Source organism: Phocoena phocoena, chromosome 9 (genome assembly GCF_963924675.1).
Source record: "Phocoena phocoena chromosome 9, mPhoPho1.1, whole genome shotgun sequence".
NCBI lineage: Eukaryota > Metazoa > Chordata > Mammalia > Artiodactyla > Phocoenidae > Phocoena > Phocoena phocoena.
Window position 1 is genome coordinate 34,381,178 of NC_089227.1, and position 15,815 is coordinate 34,396,992.

Sequence of the window (15,815 nt, forward strand, 5' to 3'; positions counted from 1 at the left end):
CAAGATCTAGAGTCTCTCAAGTAAATTGAGGCATCGGTTTACCATCTTAAAAATTCACTCACCTATGGAAATCAGCATGATACTGAGATTCCTATAAAGGGCCAATGGTCACATGTAAGCAACACATTTCTTTGAAAGATATTGCCTTCAAGATCAAAAGCACCTTAACACACTCTATGGATGATAAATTATACAAAAGGCTGGTACAGTCTGGCTCCCTCAAAGGCCACATTTTACAACCTTCTATTTAAGGCTCTGTGAAGGAGATTTCCACCTGCAGCCAGCAAATGTAGATGATCTCAAAGCAGCTGTTATGGACAGCTTTTTATGATTTCCAGTCTTCAAAAAGGAGGAAAATATCTATGAGAATATGGAAATAGAACAAACAGTTGGCGAACAATAGAAGACAACAATGTCATGTAAACATATTTGAATGAATGAATGATGAATGTGATTACACAATTATTTTACTGCAGATAATTTTGTAACTTCTTCAAAACTTCACAGGCTGTATTTGTTACTGGTCAGATCTTAAACTGATTGACTGTATTTAGTCCTAGAGTTTAGTAAAATGTTGGCTACATTTAATCCCATAGTTTAGTGAAATGTTGGAGAAACTAGAAATGGTCTAAAGGAGAACAAGAGAATAATTGGATTATTAGGTCTGAATGGAGTAATAATATCTATAATAATTAGTAATGTCTATAATTACTGTATTGCATGTACTTTAATTACTGTACTTACATGACAGCACATGTTGATAACTATTAAAGTTCTCACAATAATTTTAGGCTATAGACATGATTATTACTCTGTTAGTGATGAAATCACTTTGGAATAAAGAAGTTAAATAACTTTCCCAAAGTTAATCAGCTAATAAATAGTGAAGCCAAGATTTACACACAGTCAAGGATTTCAGAGACCAAACTCTCAGGGTCTGAGTTTATTTCTGAACGATTGTATGATTGTTGTATTTAAGTAGAAATAGTGTGGTAAAAATTAGTAAATGTTCTTCATCTTTACTGATGATCAGAAATGTAGGCATGGGCATATCATGCGGAGGGATTTAATTGCTGCAGTGGAATGGGGAAGGTGGACTACTGATGGAATTTTTTGAAGAGTCTCTGAACTAATCTTCTATGGATATTTTAAAGCCACGACTTTCCTCAGGTGGCTTCAGTGCAATCCTGCCAGAAGAGAAGAGAAAAACCTCTTTTGATGAACATAAACACAAGCTTTGGAATGTGACAGAGGTGGATTTGAATCACAAGTACATAGCATAATGCTGTGAAAGCTAGTACAACTTACTTAACCTTGTTGACCCTCGGTTTCTTCATCTTTAAAGATAACAACACTCGTCTCATAGGGCTTTTATGAGAGTTGACTGAACTATGTATACAGACTAAATGGTGCAGGGTGAGCACTCAGTAAATGGTAACTACTATTAAAATACACGTCATCATCACTATAATTATTATTATATCCCTTCCAATTCTATGACAATGAAAACTCAAAGAATAAGACATCAACTTCACCAGCAATGGTAATACATGAAAGCATAAAATATATAAAGAGCAGCGCTCATTGTATAATGCTTTAAAATAAGCTGAAAAAAATGAAATGAATTTTTTTATCGTCCCAAATTTCTTATTCCTGGAATATTTAATTGTCAGCATTTAGTCCTAGTCTATGTATCCTTCTAAGTGGAGCAGTAAACCTTCAGTGTACCTCCAAAACTTCCTAATTTAATCCGCTACTGTAGAACATATATAGAACATATATAAAAAGGAAGTGACTTTAAATCTGAAAAAAATGAACTAAATTCATTCAAAGGAGTTCTATTTTGTCAGCAGCCCAGACATTATATTAAATATATGCTTTCCAAATCAGTGTGGATTTATTCAAATCAGCTGATTCCTGATGGAATAGTTCTGTATCTTAATTGCAATGGTGGTTACACTAATACACATGTGATACAATATTGAATGTGTATGCAGAGCAAAATGACAATTCAGCCTTTTAAGAAGGACTCATGAGAACACATATAAAAGCAACATTAAATAGTTGTCCTGTCTCTCCTAAATGAATCAAAGTCTTTCAGACTTAGTCTTTTAGCATGGTATTTTGTGCCCAATTTGTTGCCCTAATAAAGTGTTTTTGTTTAGTTTTGTTTTAAAAGCATAAAAATTTAAGGGTAAGGCTTCTGGTCCATGACATACATAATTATAATCTTTGGTCTGCCAGGAAGGTCACTGTAAATCCTACATTCCTAAAATAATCTCTGAATTTTGCATAAAAAGCTTTCATATGAAAAAGCAATAGCTCAATTGGTAAATCCTCTAGTAATTTTTTTTTCTGAGCAAACTCATCTTGAAAGCTGCTGTATTTGTGAAAGTAACTGAGAAGTAGGACTGCCTCATGTACTAAGCATTTATGCGTGCCTCATGATGGCTGATGTGAAATCCGAAAACCTGGGACTCACTCAGCCTAGTCAACTGGAATGAGGTAGCATGGCCATGTTGTGTGTTAGGTTTTCTGAGGGACATAGGAGTCCTTGTGCACCCAGGAAGGTTAAGTGGCTGCCACCTGCAACAGAGAGGAGTCAGGAAGAAAACAGAAAAGACCCCTATTTGGAGTAGCAGAGGGGGACGTCGGGTTCCAAAATGCATCCTTGGACATCCTGTGTTACTTCTGCCATTTACAGTCTTTGAAAATTTGGCACCTGGACTTATCTTCTATATTCACACGGGCTCCTTTTCACTCTGACACTAGTGGATTTATATAAAATCTCTGAAAAGCTTTGGCCTAGATTTACTTGCAGTTTAAACATCAGTTTTTGAAAAGATAGAGTTGGCCTTAACTTGCACATAATTTCTCAACATTTAAAAATAGGTAACTTTTTTTATATCTACTATTTTATATGAAAAATTTGCCTCCTTGCATAGAAAGTTAAAAGGATAATTATTAAATATCTTGTTCCTTTTAAATGCTTTGATTCAACTTCAAGAGTCTTATTTGAAGGGCCCTCTGAACTTTACTAAAATTTTTCCGACTTGGGAAACATACCCAGTTTCAAATATTCTCACCATGGGTTCATATTTTTGACCAGAAAAAATGAGGTGACTGTAGTTAACAAGCATTTGACAAGTAGTGGTTTTGTTAATTGTAGATCTTATTGAACATGCCACACCATTTCTTTCATCACTATTCATTTGCCTAATCTCACTGAAGCCCATTAAAATTAGAGCAGATGAGCTCAGTTAAAATATATATATCGGGTGCCACTTTGTTTCAAGATGACACAACTACAAATTAAACTTTAGTGTACTATATTTCATCAAATTCAATTGACTACTTCTACAGTTAACATGAAGCAGGCTGAAAAATGCCCAGAACTCAAAGCATTACACAACAAAACGCAATAAAAATCTTCCCAAATTACATCCACATGAAAATATATACCATACCCCAGGGACCTTACCCTGGACAGCCTCAAAGTTTCTACTTCTGTACCTATAAACCCTCTCTCCATTGTATGATTCACATACATATGAACACGCATACATACAAAATTACTTCCATCAGAATACCTTCACGTGTATATTAGAATGGATGGTATATATGTAAAAATTTTTTACTCCCAGATCAAACCTCTAAAAAGGTTTTATTTTTCTTTCTTTTCCTCCATACGCTGGTAGATTTGCTCTTTTTTTACTAACTGGCATCGCTTTCTTGAATACTTCGTATGTTGTAATATTAATGATTGTTTAATGTTTCCATCACTTGTCACTAAAACAGGTATTTAAGTATCAGTGTCTTTGCATATATTGAAAACAAGCCCAAGAATTACTCCAGGTTTTGACTGAGCATTGGCCCCACGTAGGAATATCAGGCCTGAATATAATTACCAAGACCAGCTGCCAGCCAATTTTAGAAAACAAAGTGTCTGGAATTGCCATTCAGCAAACCTACTGAACATTCATTGATTAGATGAGGGTCATTGACTCAATGAGAAAAACAGAATTTTCCCTGGAAGCAGAGCTACTTCCTCTTGGAGTGATTCAAGAGTATCTGAAGTTCAGGTAATTTACCATATCAAGAAAGGAGTTAGAAAGGATTCAAGAATGCTCTCTGAACCTTGGCTCCTTGGTTAGGAAGATCTAAGCCATATTTTACAACATTAGGACATTTTGTGGATTCTTATGGCTTGCTTACAGAAATTTCACTGGTAGGAATTTAGCCTAAGGAAATAATCAAAATTATGTACAAAGATTAGACTACCAAATATGCATCTCAGTATTGTTTTTGATGTCAAAATATAGAAAACAGCCTAGATGTCTAAAAATGTGAGTACCTATTTTAAATTGTTGCAGTCATTAAAAGGATGATGTACAAAATAGTTTGTGCCATAGAAAGATTATTAACATAAATAAGTAGAAAAGTATTTTATAAAGAAAGTAATATGCGAGACATGATTTCATTTCTGTTTCATATGGGAATGTGTGTAAATATATAAGTTGTATGTAGCATACTTTTTTTTTTTTTTTTTTTTTTTTTTTGGTACTTGGGCCTCTCACTGTTGTGGCTTCTCCCGTTGCAGAGCACAGGCTCCGGGCACGCAGGCTCAGCGGCCATGGCTCACGGGCCCAGCCACTCCGCGGCATGTGGGATCTTCCCGGAACGGGGCAAGAACCTGTGTCCGCTGCATCGGCAGGCGGACTCCCCACCGCTGCGCCACCAGGGAAGCCCTGTAGCATACTTTTATCTATAAATATAAATGTTCTTTTTATACATGCTATAAAAGAACTGGTCATTTTTGTACTTGTTTGTATTTTTCCAGCTTTCTATCATCCTTTTGTAGACAGAAAAACAACAAAATTATTTTAAAACAAGTATGAATACATAAAACTAAAAAGCTTCTGTACAGCAAAAGAAACAATCAGCAAAATGAAAAGGCAATCCATGGAATGGGAGAAAATATTTGCAAACTATCTGTCTGTAAAGGGTTAATATCCAAACCATATAAGGAACTCATACAACTCCTTAGCAAAAACACAAATAATCCAATTTAAAAATGGGCAAAAGACCTGAATAGATATTTTTCCAAGAAGACACACGGATGGCCAACAGGTACATGAAAAGGTGGTTAACATCACTAATCATCAGGGAAATGCAAATCAAAACCATAATGAGTTATCACCTCCCACCTGTTAAATGGCAAGTGTTGACAAGGTTGTGGAGAAAAGGGAACCCTCATGCACTGTTGGTAGAAATGTAAATTGGTGCGGCCACTATGGAAGACAGTATGAAGTTTCCTCCAAAAAATAAAAATCAAACTACAATATGATCCAGTAATCCCACTTCTGGGAATATATCTGAAGGAAACGAAATCATTATCTGGAACGGATGTTTGCATCCCCCATGTTCATTGCAGCATTATTCACAATAGCCAAGACATGGAAACAAACAAATTTCCATCAACAGATGAATAGTTGAAGAAGATGTGAATGGAATGTTATTCAGCCATAAAAAAGAAGGAAATCCTGCCTTTTGCAACAAGATGCATGGACTTTGAGGGCATCATGCTAAGTGAAATAAGTCAGACAGAGAGAGGCAAATGTATGTTCTCACTTATATGTGTAATCTAAAAAAAAGCCAAACTCACAGAAATAGGGTAGAATGGTGGTTGCCAGGGGTTGTGGGGTGGAGGAAACGGGGAAATGTTGGTCAAAGGGTACAAATTTCCATTTATAAAATGGGTAGGTTCTGAGGATCGAATATACAGCATGGTGACTATAGTTTAAAATACTGTATTATATATTAGAAAAGTTGCTAAGAGAGTAAATCTTAACTTATCACCACAAAGAATGAAAAAAAGAGAAAAATAATAAAATTATTTTGAATTAAAAATAGCCACACAACAATACAATTTGTAAGCTTTACTCTTAGTTGAAGGGCAGGATGCTGTTACTTATGTGAGAACGCTTGCCTTTTTAAGCTTAAAACCTTTAGACTAGGTATTTTACATGCTTAGGAGTGATATTCTGTAATACTTTTCTTTAGATACTAGAGAACAAAACATTACTAGCATATTAGAGGTCCCCTCTCATGATTCCTTCCAGTTATTGCCCTTCTCTTCCTGCAGGAATACCCAGATCCCGATTTCAAACAACCTCAATTTGCTTCCCCATTTTTGTTTTCTTTTATATAAATGAAATCATTGGGTTTGGAGAAACGATCTTCATTTATAAGTCTTTCTTCAATAAAACAAGTATTCCCACAGTCGCCCCAAAAGAGAAGTTTAAGTTAATCAAATACAAAGTTAAAAGTTAAAAATACTTAGCAAATATGACTTTAGTTTCATTGACACTGAAATGGGAAATTCAGTTAAAATGCTGAGGTGTTCCTTCTTTTAAACACAGTTGAATTCACCTGTAATTACACACACACACACACACACACACACACACACAAAGAGATACATCCAACTAAAATAGCTACAGTAAACTATATTAATGCTAAGACATTATTGATTAGTCAGGAATACACTTCAAATATCTAATGAAATTGCTGGCTTTTAAACAATTAGTATCATAGCTTTGCTCCTATTTAGCCCATGGGAACACAATGTGTGTACGTTTGTATGCATGAGTGTGCATGTGATCGTGTGAGTAAAGGTATATGCAGATTGTGTAATATTTAATATTTATTTTTTAAAGTGTACATTATAACCTGATCAATGTGATCCATAAAAGCTTTATATGATCATATTTGCATGCTCACACACATATTCATTTTCACATACTTTTTATCCTCATTGTTTGAAATCTCTACCATACATCTAAAGAAAAAAATTATACTTCTAACATAAATAATTTCAAAATATTTAAAACCTGCACTGCTTTTAATAACTTTTATTGTTTTTAACATGTGACATTTTATCCCCATTAGCAATAACAGATGTCTAATGCATTAAAAAGGAAAATCCTGCACGCATGTTGAAATAGAGGACTTTACTGAAAGGAAAGCATGTGCTTTGATTTATATTAGTCAAAATTTAGATACTGTACTTGGTGCTATTTCAGGAAATGAAAAGGTGAGGAAACAGTTATATACCAGTAAACCAGACAAAAAGTCTCCATAGAAACCAAAACAGTTTTGGTGGGAGCCACTTAAGCTAAATTAATACCTAGAATATGATCGTATTAGCCCCTAGAGAGCTAATTCGAACAAAACAAAACCTATCCATTGATTCATGCATGTTACATAGTATTTACAATTTTTCTTTGTTCTCATTTAATTGTCAAAAATTAATCAGTCATCGAGACTGAAAATCTGGGTGAATTCTAAAGAGAAAAGACCACCCAAAACAACAATGTTTACTTACTCTTTTCCAACTCCGTTATCTTCACTACTAGTCAAAAGGAACACAAAGAGCAAATTGAAAAATAATAAGCAATAAGTCCAATTTGATTTGTTTGCCTGGTTTTTGGCCTCACCTTTCATAGGCACCTTCTCTCCTGTGGACTGCTCAGCTGAGTTATTGAACGCACTCCCAGGGCTAAGTGAGGAACCGCACACAAAGCCAGCTGAGACAGGAGTGAGTTAATTGAACAACTACTATGCACTAGCTGTTTACATAAGCTATGTCATCCAATCCTTACAAAATACTACAATGAGTATTTATATATCCACTTTATGAATAAGGAAACAAATTAGTTAAAATATCTTGTCCAAGCTTACACTTAACAATGGAGCCAAATATTGACCCAGTTGCCTCCTTCTCTAGAGGTAACAGTGACAAATGTTGCTATAATGTAGCTCCATGCCCATGTCAATTAGCGGAAGGCTTGCATATTCTCCTTGCAAAGGCAGCCCAGCATTGTTTGGGTGTTCAGCTCAGTAAGGCACTTTTTAAAGCATAAACTGAAGGGCTCCTTTAAGAGTTTCTGTTAGTTCCTATGGTTTCAATTTATACCATCTTTAAAATAAAATAGCTGTTGCTACTGGGATGATTTCTATTTCATGCCATCTGTATATGTACCACTAGTGTCATTTTCTGTATTATTATTGCTTTATGTTCATAGCGTGTGAAAGAAATAATTCCTTGCATCTGAATTGGGCTATTTTTCTAAATGCTTCAGAAATACACGTGTGTGTGTGTGAGATACACATATATAGCTTCCTACTGCCTGATACTATAATAAAAGGGCTACCACCTCAAGACTGCATAATCTTTGGTATTTCCTTCAGGTGCTGCATTTCATTAGAGTCTCTGTTTCATAATTAATCATAATGTATTCTGTCAGCTAAAGACCCTATATATGATATTTATCATATTTATGGTGCTTGGAGTAGCAAAAAAAAGTGGGGAGGCAAGAAAAATATATGACTATTAGATAAATCTATCCTGTGTTTTGGTCAGGTCCATCCCACTAGTCAAATTGGATATAACTATCCTTGTGCTACTGGTTAGAGTTACTTACAGGGTTTTTTCTTCTTTTATTCACTTTATTTTCCTGCTCTTTGACAAAATTAAAATTAAATTGAGATGAACTTCTAAATGTGAAACTTTAACATTAAAGCAGAGAAAATTTGTTTCTAAAGATGTTTATTTCATCATCTCAACAAAAGAAAAAACACAACTTCTGGATTGAAAACTAAGGCTGGTTCTTGTCTACATGCAATACTAGTATAATAAATAATTTGCTAAAGTTATAATGTCACAGCCACGGAACCCAAAACAACGTCAAAAGCAGCACCGAGGTCAGAGATTCTGAGTCTGAGCTTCAAAAGGACAGTGTAGACAAACTCCAAGGAAACATCTTTTAAGAGGAGAGAGTACTACTCACACTAACCTTAACTATGAATCTGAGGGTAGCTGGAAACTTTTCATGGAAGCTTACCATAAATTTATTACCAAACGGATCAAGTGACAAAAGTGAATACAACTCTCAGAGTTATGGCATTTAATTCAGAAATAGAGGTTCTCCTGAAATAAAATTCCAACCATTGGGAGAATTTCCAAGTCAGAAGATATGATTTATAACATTTTCTTCATCAGCTTAAAGTATAATGCCATTATTATGTCTCTGATTTTGCGGATGTTCTTTAGAGTACACTTCACTCTTTCAGAAATCTAATGTTTTTCCTTCATACTCTGATTTTCTACGATTTAGTTATAGTTGCTTTTTAACGTTCCTATATCATTAGTAATTGGCTTCCAATGTATTATACTGTATTACAGTTGTACTAGTTGCTCATTTATCATTCATGTTGCAAGGATAAGTGGCTTCATATAATAAAATAATAATAATAATCTAAGATCATTACAGATCTCTCCTGCTTCCCTTCTCCTCTCTTTCTTTCCCCGCACACAGTCTTTTTTCCTTTCGTGCTGTCACTGTCTGTTGGATTTACTGACTGTATTTTATATGCTAGCATATAAAATTAAAAGTTTATTTTCTTTTTAACATTCTTCTGTAAAAATGCATGCAAATTATATGTTTTCTACAGAAATTATAGAGAAAGAAAACATGAAGATATATTTTATTACAGTTTAGTGAAGTTATTGGGCTACATAAATATCTCCTTTGGGAGAAAGGGGTTGACAAAATGATCAAGAAGGTGAACAGTTTCCTGACTCCCCTTCCCCAAGTCAAATGTTCATGGTCATTCTTATGTGTAGCCCTAAACTAAACAAGCACATAAATGTCATAGTGAGGAGAGGGTGAAAAGTAGTGATAATGTAGGCTCAGTTTACATTTAAATTGGGTTGGATCCAATTGAGTTTTCTTTCTCTGATCACCGTCCAGTTCTTGTGCTAACTTTCATTACCAATTCAACAAAAATCTATCAAATATTTATTGGATGCTTACTATGGACTTGGCTCTGTTCTCAACACAATTTTATAGTTTGGTTAAGATATCTTGCCTAATAAAGAGCTCATAGTAGAATGAGGGACATGCACTCAACCAACTCGTGCAGATATTGGATGTGGGAGCATTAGAAATAATAGATATTGGGATGGAATGGAAGAAATATAGTTAATATATTGCAAGTTCTGTGTTATTTTATACGTAAATTGCCCTAAGTTGAGGCTGCTGGGAAAAACAGCATTGGCAGGCTGGGTAAAATAGCTGTATACCTAGCGTGCAGACTATGACTACGTCTAGGTCTAAAGGAGGAAATTCTAAGCTCAGAGCCAGACTGAAGCCAAGGATCATGACTGTTTGGGTCATTACTTCATAAAGGACCTAGTTATCTAAAAACATCCATTCTCCCCTTCTTCCTTTAACAGTAGATCCCACGAAGACATGGCTATCCAGCTGACTACATTTCAGTTTCACTTGTAGTTAGTTGTGGCTATGTGACTAAGATCTAGGAATGGAATATGAGCAGAAGTCACACATAATTTCTAGATAGGTCCCTAAAAAGAGGGACATGTCTTCCCCTTGCTTTTCTTCCTTTCCCCTGGCTGGAATGCAAAATGGAAGTGAGACCTGGAGTAGCTATTTGGCCCATGAAATGCAAGGTCACATTTTGAGGATAGTAAAGTAAGAAGTTAAATCTCCAATTTGGCTGAGCTACTGAACCACACCTGTAACATCTAACCAAAATTTTCATAAAACAAACTGCCTTGTTTAATCCACTATATCTTTATTATAGTGCCATATCCCATTTAATATATCTCTTCCTCCCAGGTGCCTTGGGACAGCTCCTGACACATAATTATTTTTAATATATGTCTTCTTGCTGGCTTTTTAAAATTTATGTCATCTACCTCAAATATTTTTCTAGAATTAAGTGTATATTTATAAATACATAATATTTTATATGATGTTTTCCTTTAAAAAATTTTTTGTTTAGTTTGCACTCACTCTTGTTGCCTTTTTTATAATAACTGATTAGGCTTAAATTGCTGTGTTTCCTTATATCATTGCTCACCACAGTTCTTGTGTCATTCTCAGTAAGCTAAGAATATACTTGACCTTTCGTTGTTGTTAAGAAGACAAAATGGTATTTTCTGAGTGCTTCCATCCTTGTTCTTATGTGTAAATGTGACTTTGGCTGCGTATGTGAACTTCTTGGACTACAACATACTTTTGGCATGTGTTCGTATGGAGAAGATCTAAGTAGTCCAATTTTCACTCCTTTATAAGTAATCCATGTTCTCTATCTGGATGCCTATAGGATGGTTTCTGTATCTTCAATATTCAAAATTTTTCTAAGAATATTTATGGGTATGAATCTGTTTTTATTCACTTTGCCTGGAATACAATTTGCCATTCCAGTCTATGAACTCTGTTAATTTGTTTTCCTCTCTGGAGAATTATTTTCTTCATGTTTTTGATTATTGATTATTGTGTCTTCTCAATTTGTCCTAGTATCTTCTTAGGAGAATGAATTATCTCTAATTTCACAAATATTATACCCTTCCCATCAATCCCTAAACCCCTTCTCTGATTTATTTTTTCTCCAGCACAGTGATCACCATCTTTTTTTCCCCTTTGGTTTTAGTTCTCATCTCTTCCTCTCACACTGTTACTCCCATAGCGATCTCCTTCAGTTACATACCTTAAAAGGCTGTCTATATGCTGATATATTCCAAATTTTATATCCATCACAGACCTCTCTCACAAACTCCAGACTTGCATGTCCAACTGCCCACCCAACAGTTCCACTTGGATGTCTAACAGACACCTCAAATTCAACATGTCTGAAATTGAACTCTATATCCTCCCTGAAATGTGCCCCACCATGACCTTCTCCATCTCAGTGGTTGCCAACTCCCCCTTTATTTTTCTCAAATAAAAAGCCTTAGAGTCATTCTTGATTTCTTTCCTACACACCTTATATCTTATCTTTAGTGAATCCTGTTGGCTCTACCTTCAAAATATATCTAGAATATAACCGTTCATTTTCCACTTTAAACTCCACTGCCGCCACCCCAGGTTAGGTCACAGTCAGCTCTCACCTAGATTACTATTGTAGCTTCCTTACTAGTCTCTCTTTCCCCAAAGAAAAGTCCATATGCCACTGACCTTGGCACATTACTGGGTCAGCACTATTCCTGCTACACAGAGATGTTGTCAAGTGAATACTTTTGAGTTCTGACACTTGTGGTGGAGTGATATCTTCATATGATAACCAGAATGGACCACTCCTTAAATGGTTGTGCCATCCTATGGAATCAAGAAAAGGACAGGGTTGACATTTCAGCAAAGAACTCACAACCCTTCCTATTCTAATTGCCACAGCCTCAGATTGGGCACTGTCCTTAGTACTTCCTCCCAACTATTTTATTACACATACCTCTGGCTCTTTGAAATTACATAGCTGTAAGGCATTCCTTCTTTTCCAGCTCAGGGTCAACTGCTTCAGCTTCTTAAAGAAAATAAAATGAGAATTTACAGATAATGTTTGCTTTATTATAGTTTTTTTCCCTCCTCACCAATATTTGTGCATGTCCCTCTGGTGCTCCTATACAAAATAAAATGTTGTCCTAACTATTAGCTACAGCATTTGGGTGAGCAAGACCAGATATGTTTACTGAATAATTTCAGAATCAAGTTAGTAGTAATACTTGATTGAATATTTGTGGGAGGAAACAGTCTCCAAATTAATATTTTCAACTGTTTTAAATCTCTGATCTCTGAGTAATAGATACTACTCGATTTCACTGTCGTTTGAGTTTATTGACTAAAATATACGTTCAGGGTAACACTGAGGTAAATTGAGGAATATTTGACCTATGATAGTACTTATAATTTTTATACTTTTTTAAAAGAATAACAATCAATAAACAATTATTTATGGAGTACTCATTTTGTACATTAAGGAGCCCATCAGGAATATGAGGAGAGCTTAGTTTCTTATGGAAATTAGGCTACTTGGGAAGAAAATACTAATACAAATGAAACACACTCCCATATGAGCCACTCAACACCAAACTGTGGTACAGATAGTCTCAATGCTATGGACTCTGGAAATGCCATCTCTGTTGGAGTTCTGAATGCACCACACCCAAACCAACTTCCTACTATTGCCTGAATACCCAGTCTGTCAGTCTTGGTGGGAGACTGTACTCCTCATGATCACCCGGGTGGAGGAGAGGGTGGGCTGAGGAAAACAGAGGGATTAATGATGGTTCCTAGATTTTTAGGCTAAACTATTAGAAAAATTACTGAAATGTACCAATTTGTAGGGGTGTGAGGAATAAGTTATTTGAGAGTGACGAATCAGTTTAAGATGTCTGTGAGAAACCCACATTGTAGCATCAAGTGGAGAACTGAATATGAGAGTCTCTAGCCACGCAGTACTGAAACTGAAGGGGTCATACACCTCCTCGTAGCATTTCTTGGCAGCTGGTGCATAGATAAATTATTGAACCTCCTCCAATTAGTGTCCCTACCCTGAACTTGGAGTCTTTAGGAGTGAGACAAGAATAAAGGAACAGTTGCTCTTCAAACAGAACTGGATCATCAATTCATTTCTTCATTTACCCTTTAAACCACTCCTTTTGTACTTAGAATTGAGTGCAAATGCTTCATCTCAGTCTGGAAGGTACTGCATAACTTAGTCCTCATTTAAAATAATAGTATAAAACACATATCAAGTGCCAGGCACCATTTAAAATTGTTAGGAGTGATGGCTTTATTTTATCATCACAACAACATAATGATATGCATCTCCCTTTCACCAGAAACGAAGAAGGGTAAGTAACATATCTAAAGTATACAGGTGGTGAGAAGTTGAGCCATATTTGAGCCTAGGCTGACTGGCTCCAGAATCTGGGCCATCATTCACTACACTGTTCTCTTTGGCCACTCTATCTTGCCAGAAAAGGAAGAAGTGCTCTGGACTTATAAAACTTCTTTTAGCCCTAGTGGTCTGTGATTTTATTCAAGTGATTGAAGCCATTTCTCCAGTTCAGCAATTGTTACATTTTAAGAATTTTATGATATTAAATTAAAGTAAAATCATCAACGAATTTAATTTAATCTAGGGAAATTACCTAGATTCCTATTTTTATTCTGCTTTCATTCTATGAAATTACTCGATTATTTCTAATAATATGATCCTCTGCCATACCTATTAACTAACAGAAACGACAAAAACTAAAGCATACTTGTGATTTCAGCTTCTGTCATTGATGTATTCACATATAAAATCCAGTAGTCATTCTGTTTTACCAAAATTTGCCATGAAATTCTCTCTCTCCCATTTAAAATGTGTTAAACAAGGTACTGTAATGTAAAACAGTTTAATGAATTTCTGTAAATTATCTGAATCACTATAATGAAAATAATTTTCATATAAGAATCAATATAATGAAAATATAGCGAATAAATGTTACATAAATCTAGAAGTACAGTTTATTTTTCCTAATAATTATATCAGACTGTAGCCTATTTTGGAGAAAGGTCCAGTTAGAAAATAAATAAAATTAATTTGCTCTTCAGATAGTCCAAGCCTGCTGATATCTTCAGTATTAACAGCTTTGTCTTTCTCTTTAGTGTATTTTTAACAATTGTTTCTCCTCAGTCCAAACACTAGTCTGTGAAATTACAATTGCCATTAAGGGTGCTTATGACCATTACTCGATATTTTTGTTTTCTCAGTCATTACATATACTTCATGTTCCCTGGAAATGTTTCTACTCTTGAACACAACTACATCTAAATAGGCCAATTATATGTAGTTAAAACAAACAGATCATGGCTTATTGTTTGCTCTTAACGCATATCTGATAGTGAAATAGAAGAGTTCAAGGCCCTAAGACCTTTGATAGACACATTTCAAGGTTCTAAGACCTTGACAGAAATTGAGATGATGAGTCAAGGCCATTGGGCTCTGGTTTCCTCATTATCTCATTGTGCTCCATCTATCTAGAGTTGAGTCTGAAAGACAGAACTGGATAGCTTCAGCCACACTGAATAACAGGCATGGAATGCTCGGACAAGCCCATGGTGTCAGGCCAAGGCCCACACTTGGAAAAATCGCAAAGGCCCTATTACCACAACTTGCCTTTTTTCACAATTTCCCCTGCCTTTCAGTCCGTCCTCTTTAATATGTCCCACTGTCCTTCTGCTACCCTGAGCCACTCCCTTCTTGAGAAAAACATCATACAATATCATTCACTCGAAAGTGTTAGTGACCTAATGTGTTACCTCACTTTGGGGACTTTGCCATCTAAAAGAGGAGCCTGGAGAGGACAATGCCAGGCCCCAACTTAATGAGGAACCAGAGGCAGCCCCTTCTGCCCCCACCCCGAAACACTTCACCACCTCTTTTACTCATTTTTGGCACAACAGTTTAGGACCACAGCTGGCCACAAGTGGTTTCCAGAACTAGAAGGAAACTCATTCTCATCACGTTGGAAAATGCTTTCAGGTTCCAGATACTTAGAGTTATAAGCAGTCATAGAGAAAACTTCTTCATCTATAAAACTGACTAGTCAGACTAGATGATTTATAAAATCCTTTCTACATGTTTCAACTTTTTCAAATTATCTATCCAATTACTTAATTTTGCAGATGAGGAAACTGATGCCTCCAAATCTCCCTAAATCCAGTCATTTTCTCTCAGCTTTATATTATCCTGTCCATATCCCCATAGATACTACAATGGTGTAAGTTCTCATAAGTAAAACAATGTTATTTACATTGTGTACATGGTAGGTTGATGCAAGGACTTGCTAAATCTAATCACATTCCCTGCACTGTCTGTCCACAGACCAAAATACACATCTAAAATATACATCTGATCATGTCCTTTCCCTGCTTAACATTCTTCAGTTTTGGTTGCATTTA